This window comes from Cyclopterus lumpus, chromosome 9, assembly GCF_009769545.1.
Source record: "Cyclopterus lumpus isolate fCycLum1 chromosome 9, fCycLum1.pri, whole genome shotgun sequence".
Classification (NCBI taxonomy): Eukaryota; Metazoa; Chordata; class Actinopteri; order Perciformes; family Cyclopteridae; genus Cyclopterus; species Cyclopterus lumpus.
In genome coordinates this window covers 12,829,732-12,837,223 of record NC_046974.1, presented here as the reverse complement: position 1 = coordinate 12,837,223, position 7,492 = coordinate 12,829,732, and the positions used below count along the sequence as shown (strand labels likewise).

The following is a 7,492-nucleotide window of genomic DNA, read 5'->3' as shown; positions in this document are numbered from 1 at the left end:
TATATGTCACAGTATGTCCCTTTAAGTTCAGTTACAGCAGGATGGTCTTTTGGTTTGAGGTGGTGCTGGTGGTGCTGTGTGCTGCTGGTGCCTGCAGGCAGTCCTCGGTTGCCCAGGAAACACAGATGGTGGATGAAGGGCGTGCATACAAAAGACCATAAACCTGTGGCAGCAGCTGGAGACCGAGACCACTGATTAATTCGGGTCTGTGCAGTCCCTCTTATTCAAAGACGTCTCTGTTCTCTCTAATACCTCCCATCCATTTTCTTTGTCCCGGGGCTTCCATCTCCACTTTCTCCCGTTTCCCTTGGTCTGGTCTCCCGTCATTGCGCAGCTGTTGTCGGCACTCCCACATCTGCTTGTCTCGGCGGCCATGCAGACGACGCTCAGCCGCGGCTCGAGGAAGTGCGTATAGCGCGTAGGTCCAGGGGGCGACCAGCCTTCTACTGCGGGCTAATCACAGCGCACACAAGGCATGCATTTGCTAGTTCGGCAGTATGGAAGAAGAAAAAGAAGAAGAAAAAGAAAAATAAGAAGATATTTTCGCGTCGCCTGATGCTGCGGGTCACGTGCATTGTGGAACCTGGACATCACTGGTAGGAAAAAAAGACCACATAGTGGATTTTGTTATTGTGATTTGACATTCAAACGATTTATTGTTGCCCTACTCAAACTAGTTAATTTGGATGAATCTGTTGTCAAACTATAAACATGAACTCGTTTAATTCCCTGCAGAGGAGGGCCTGGTCTGTCTTTTCTCAAGCTACATCCTTGCAGGCTTTATGAATATTAAAATATGCATATTTATAGAAAAACTATTTTTGGTGGACACATGGCAGATAAGATTGATGGTTCATTTAATAAAGATGTTGCTGTAGGTAGGCAGTGCAGTACATATGCATATAGCCTAGTGGTCTTTCATCTCCAGATAGATGTATCCATGAGCTGCAGCCACTGTACTCTATTTATTTTGCAGTGTTTGGACAACAGAAATGTCAGAAAAAAAAATATTGATTGTATGCATTTCTATAATTGTTAGGTGAATATAGGGCAAAATGAGCCATTGAATCCCCCAAAAGGAATGCAAAAACACAGTGAATCGTCATCGGCTGTACTTTTTCAGTTTGCCTTTATATTTTAGGAAACCTTGTGGCCGGTGTTACTGGATTCATCTACAGAGCTGCTGTCATGTCACCAGTCGGGACACTGGGAGGATCCAAATCGGAACCAACAGCAGGACAGGTTATGTGTACAGGCTGGATTATATTTATTGAAAAAACACAAAGGATAGTTTTTAATGGCACACAATATCAGATGTAGAATTTAGTAGCATTAGTCAGATAACTGACACTGTAGCGTATATCTGTTGGCAGTAGGTGTACTCATTTGTCTTAAACCAAAAGCAGTAAGGAGAAACAATAATACGAAAGAACATGTAACAGTTGGGTTGCCTCCCACTTTTCTGCTGCTTTGTGTTGCGTATTCCTCTCCAGTTACACGGATGAAGGAGCAGATCGGCGCTCGCTGTGGACCTCACAGCTCCATCGCCCTCTGCTGTGCTGCCTCGCAGACTGGTAAAGGATCTGACAGGAGATTTACACCACTGGCACTTTCATTCCTCTCATATTCACTTTACCATCTGCACTGTGACTTGTTATATAGGTCTTGATGAATATAAACTGCAGAGCCAATTTTTATGGACTCTTATCTTGCTTTTTGCCCACATACAGGATGTGTCCCTGTGTGTGTGTGTGTGTGTGTGTGTGTGTGTGTGTGTGTGTGTGTGTGTGTGTGTGAGAGAGACTGTTAAGCCCCTGTGCCTGCTGAGAGTGCAGATAAATGGGGAGCAGATAGAACATGGGAGATTAGTTATGTGTTAAATCGCTGCCATATTTTCAGCTATATACTGCTATCCTTTTCCAGGATTATGGTAAAGAGGGGAGATAAACCAACCTGAAAGTGAAGACCATGACCAAATCAGATTTAGCATAATCATATTTTCAGATTCGCTATTCAACATTATTCAGGATTATCCTGGAAATACATTGTTTGAATGTTTGTTAGACCAGGACAAAAATATCTCATGTCATATGTCATGTCCAACTGGTTTAAGATGTTAAGAATAAGAACGACCAGAAGATCTCTTCTGTATTTCTGCCTCTAACAGCTGTCGTGTCATTTCTCAAGCAACGATCGATGCATGGTGCCATCGCCGATGTCCAGACCCTCCGAAGGAGAGGATCCCTGTCCAGGTGTTTCCCCACTGAGAGACGACTTCTGCTGCTTTTGTGTATCACTGAAAAGGGCTTTGAAGAATTCAAAATGTCCCTGCTGCTTTGTAGACAGTGTCAACGGCTGGTGTTTTGAGTCCAAAATAATTTGCTCTAGCGCTCCTTCCCGTTTCAAATGTGCACATTCTCTCGGCTGTGAGTAATACTAATATAGCTTCATCCACCCCCACAATCATGAGTTTTTTGGCTGATCTAAAACACACTGCAGCCAACAAGCACCTCTCACGCTTGTTTTCTTCAGCTGCGTGTGCATTGACCTCTTCGCTCCATGGCTTTGGTTACTCTGTCCAACACGTTGGACACTTTTCCTCGTATAAGACGCTTTAAATTCACCAGAAACAATGTTTTTACATGTGCTCACTTCTCACCAAAGATAAAATTGAACAGTGCCAGATCCAGATCTGGAAAGCTTTGATATGTTAAGCTTGTGGCATAAAAGAAAAACAAATCTGTTTGAAGTGAGAGAGAATGACTAGTTTTCTCACATTTTGACAATGTGTAATTCACACAATATGTTCTTTTTTTGTCTTGAAACCTAACTTAATTTGGGCGTGAGACCAATTCTTTTTAAGGTTCTACTGTGTGTACTCTGTATTTTTACTGTTGTGTGTGGGCAGGTGTGTGTCAGTGTGTGTGTGTGTGTGTGTGTTTGTGTGCATGTGCTCTATTTGTTTGTGTGTTTATTCCTGTATCTGTGCATGTGTCTGTGTGATAAAACACTTTTGTAATTGTCCTTAAGCAACGACCTGCTTTTCAGTGGATTTGTCATTGCTGCACAGATTTTAAATGCCTGAATCTCTCTTCTTTTAACACATTGAATGCACCAGACAAAGGATTAAAACATATTTACACATGGTTCTTAGCATGTGTTCAGGCCTCATTGAAGTACCAGTTAGGTGGGGGTTCTTGTGATCTAAATAATCGCAAGAATGACGCTGGAAATGAATGGTGTGTACTTTTCTAATGCCTTCTGGCATTAATGAAACTGTCCCGATGCCTACTTCCCCATCATCTGATACTTCCGCAAATTACAGCAAATGCTAATAATTATGTGCAAATAGCTTTTTACCCAGGTCTGGATTCTACTAACAAAATCTGACTAATATCTAACAATACTAATGTCTGCTAACAGTCAGATGACTACTAACCTGTACTCTGAATGCTGATGGCTGGCTCTGTTCTTTCTAACCCGCTGACTAACCCTCTGCTTTATGCCCGCAGTCCGATGCACATGCTCCTCTCTCATGATCCTGTAATCCTTCTTCTAGAAATCACAGACTAAGATGAATTATTAAAGAAGAAAATGTATGAAAACTGTTAAAGTAAGCACGTCTAGAAGGGTTTCAGGACTTGGGAAGGGAAATGTTATTAACCACTCGATGGAAAGAGGAGGAGAATCAGCTGCTGATATCAAACTGGGTTGACCATATACTTAAGAATCCTCACAAAACCCATTATGATCTGATCAAAATATAATATCACTGCACTGTCTTCACTTCACAGGCTAAATTCACATCTTCAGAGACTGTCTTTCTGTCTCTACCTGTGTGGTCAACCCTTGCAGATGAGTATCTAGCTTGTTGTCACCACAGGCAAACCTCAACTCCACTACTAACTTATTACGGTACTGATACTAACAGTGGTGAGGCTCTTAAGACCCACCTGTCTTACTAACATCCGTGTTCCTTGTGACGGAAACATCCCGACGTCTGCAATCAAATTATTCCGTCTCTTTGTTCTTCTTTAATTAAATCAAAGCGTGCCTCGTGGCACTAGGGCTGCTTATTAAATGTCAGTACATGGAAGCTTTTATCCAAAGCATCTTCTAGTGCCATGAGTGTGTATGCTTTTTAGCAAAGGGAGCTATAGGTCTAACTGTGTCAATGACCAATGACATGCTCTTCAGAAATCCTTATAAACACGCTACTAACATTTCCTAAAGTTAAATGAACAGGTACTAACCAGATAGATTGTATTAGGTCTCTGCAAACTAACAAACTAACCCACTAATAAACTAATAATCTAACAAAAACTAACTAAAATCACTAACTTTGTGCTGAGTGGCAGAATTAGTGAAGCACCCTTTTTTAAGGAGTTGCATCACTTATTGAATGTACTAACATAATGTAGTTTTTTAAGAATGACTTATTGATGTGCCTGTGTGTGAAAGAAAGAGCACAACAGTGTGTGTGTGTGTGTGTGTGTTTATTCTCTCAAACAAGACATTTAACATATCAATGCAGATTATATTCATAGAGCCGTTTTAGCCGTTTTAGCATCCACAGTGACTGACCACTCCTTAAACCTTCCAAACAATACACTGTGTGAAGTATCATGGATGTAAAGAAAAATAAATATAATGTACACAACTAGTTTTGTACTATATTGCTAATTTATCAGTTGTCCTTTTACATGCTTTTGAAATAAAAAATGTTCACAGATAAATAAAACATGGTTTATTGTATCATATCTTTTTTGTTTTTTTGCTATTTACAGGACAAACTGCAACTTACGGAGTCTAATACAAAAGATCCCGTGCAGACAAGCATTACAATTATCCACAACAATAGGAACAGCGGCGTCTTGTCCAGGAACATGTTTTCTGAACCCAGCGAGAAAATTAGACGTTTTTTTATTTCTATGGAAATGTGAAGTGTCAACTCCAGGAGCGCTATTATCCTAAATAACATCTTTACTCTCTTGATTCTTGATTGCTAGAATTACACTGAACAATGATTGCTGTCACAGCATGTTCATCGCTACGGAGAGTCCTGCAGAATACATCTATTACCAATAATAATAATAATTTAAATCTGTGCAATTCATAAATAACAAATGTTTTCAGGATGTTTTTTTACTCAAAAGCGGCATGAGTTTGGGTTATTTACATTCATTTAACACTTTGTCATCGTTATAGGTAATGCAATTAGATCACCTTGTGTCACCTCTGAATATTATGTTAACATCTTTTAAATAACAATGCGGTCCTGATACATGTTGCAACACATTGATGGAAATATTTCAATATTTCCTGCATAAAGTGTTACAGCAGGGGGCAGCAACTCATCAGATCAGAAGATTTGATGTTTGGTGCAGCTATTCCATATATTTGCCACCAATGGACACCTGTTTGCAGTGGTGCAATGATTTCACTGTATTTATTTTATTTGGATGTTACACTTTAAATAGTTACTGTTTTGTGGTTGTTTGCATTTCTGATTCACTTTCAACCCCATATTTATCATGGACTGTTTTTTGGTTGTTTAAAAAAATTACATTGGTGTCATCCAACACAAAGGTGAGACACTCTTGGTTGGCAATGCCAGGGGTAACATTTATAACATCAGCATGTGTACAAGTGTCTCTTCAAATATGCAAAATAAATCGTCATCCTCCTCCTTTGCTTGTGTCAGACAGAGGGGGCTCTGCTCTGCCCCCCATCTGAGCCCGATGTGATCCAGATGACTGGGGTTCCAAAGGTAGGAGCAGCGGGGCTCAGGGTCTTCATGGGTCAGCTGTAATTCACCACACAGCTCAGAGAGCAGAGTCTTAACACACACAAACCCCCTCACAGAACACTGAGGCTCCACTTAAAGTCTTGAATATCGCACAAACTCCAGTTCAAAGGCAGGTATGTTGGTATAAAAAAACATTAATCGGCCTAATGATGATCTCTGGATGACTGTTAGTTTAGCCATTCTTTGAAAACACAATAATGCTCCAGTTTACATGGATGCCACAGAGGCATGTGTGGCCAAGAGAGAGAGAGAGAGAGAGAGAGACAGAAAGCAAGAAATAGTTCCACAATTATCTCAACGATTCAGATTTTGTGGAGATTTTACCAACTGTGTATTTCTGTTTTACTCTCCGAAAAAAAGAACAAGGAATGTCTGTGCACAAGTGCATGTGTGTGTGTCTGTGTTTATGTGTGTGAACCAGAGGCCGCTCTCTGTAACCAGAGCCTCCATCACAGGGAGGATGCCTGCTGAAATAACAGCTCTCTGCCTCCAATGGAATTTGTCTGTAAGCTGTAAAAGATGGCGAGGGAGAAGAAGAAAAAGTGAGTTTGGGAAGAAGTGCTTCTCTCTGTGGCTTTGTAATCAGCACTTGTTGTAAGTCATCTCTTGGAGACACCAGCAGGAGTTATGAAGAAACTTGCAGCATGATAATGCAAAAAGGAAAAATGCAGTTCTTTATCATTATTTACCAAACTTGGATTAGTTAGAGATATACTTTATGATACAGTTAAAAAATAAAAAATGTACAGCCAAGAAATCATTTCTAGTTTTCTTATTGTTGACATTGCACATTTATTCTTGTATCATAAAGTTGCCCGTTTGCAATCTGCTACGTAGCAGATGTAGACAGACCCCAGAGCTCATGGCCAGTGCTCATATTATTGTGGGCCCCAATACAAGAGCAGGAATGGAAATGGGGAGCAGCAGCATTTGCATTTGCAGGTCTTATAATGTACAATAGTGGATTCAACGCAAGGGCAGGGGGAGTTCACAAAAATGGTTTGCAAACTTCTAAAACATTCAAAGAAGAGGAAAATCCTGCTAATCTCTGTTTTAACCAGCCTGCTGGTTCTTCAGATAATCACAACATCCAAGAACTCAATGTCTGTAAAACCACACAACATCATTTTGTAGTATTTTATGAAAATCTGAGAACATGGTTTCTTGCTTTATGATGATGCAAAATGACTTGCATAGATTTTTCTGCAGCGCTGTCCCAAAAATACTTTCTTCTTTGCTGATTCTTTCTGCATGTCCTGCGCTCTCTGCTTCTAAACTTTAAAATCATCTTCCATTAAACTAGTCAACACATGATCTGCTTCCATTAAACTTTCTCACACATGATCTACCTGGTCACACCATATCCTCAACCCTTCCATGTCTTTCTTCCACACGCTAAATCCTGTTAATACTGTGAAAATGGTGATATTAAGTCGGAGACCTGGTGCTTCCTCAACGCCTTTCTTTCCCCTTTCTGCAGCGAACATTCAGAGACTAGATGAGCGGACAGTTGGAGAGGGCCAATCGGTCCTGCTGACTGGTGAATGATGGACAGTAATTAAAAGTTAGCTAATAACCTCTTCACACCTGACATTTCAACAGGGAGGTCCTGGACACCATTATCTACATATAGATTAAACAGCGTAATTGGCAGGGAGATAGGGTTAGGAGGATCGCGAAAGG

The 7,492-nt window shown here is 40.6% G+C and overlaps 1 long non-coding RNA gene across 1 annotated transcript; it reads left to right on the top strand.

Annotated features, from left to right (window-relative positions):
* Window positions 1-4,757, top strand: LOC117736393. The gene is made up of 3 exons (XR_004609967.1): window positions 1-596; window positions 1,142-1,574; window positions 2,188-4,757. It is a non-coding gene; the product is annotated as an uncharacterized LOC117736393 (long non-coding RNA).
* The last annotated feature ends 2,735 nt before the right edge of the window (window positions 4,758-7,492 follow it).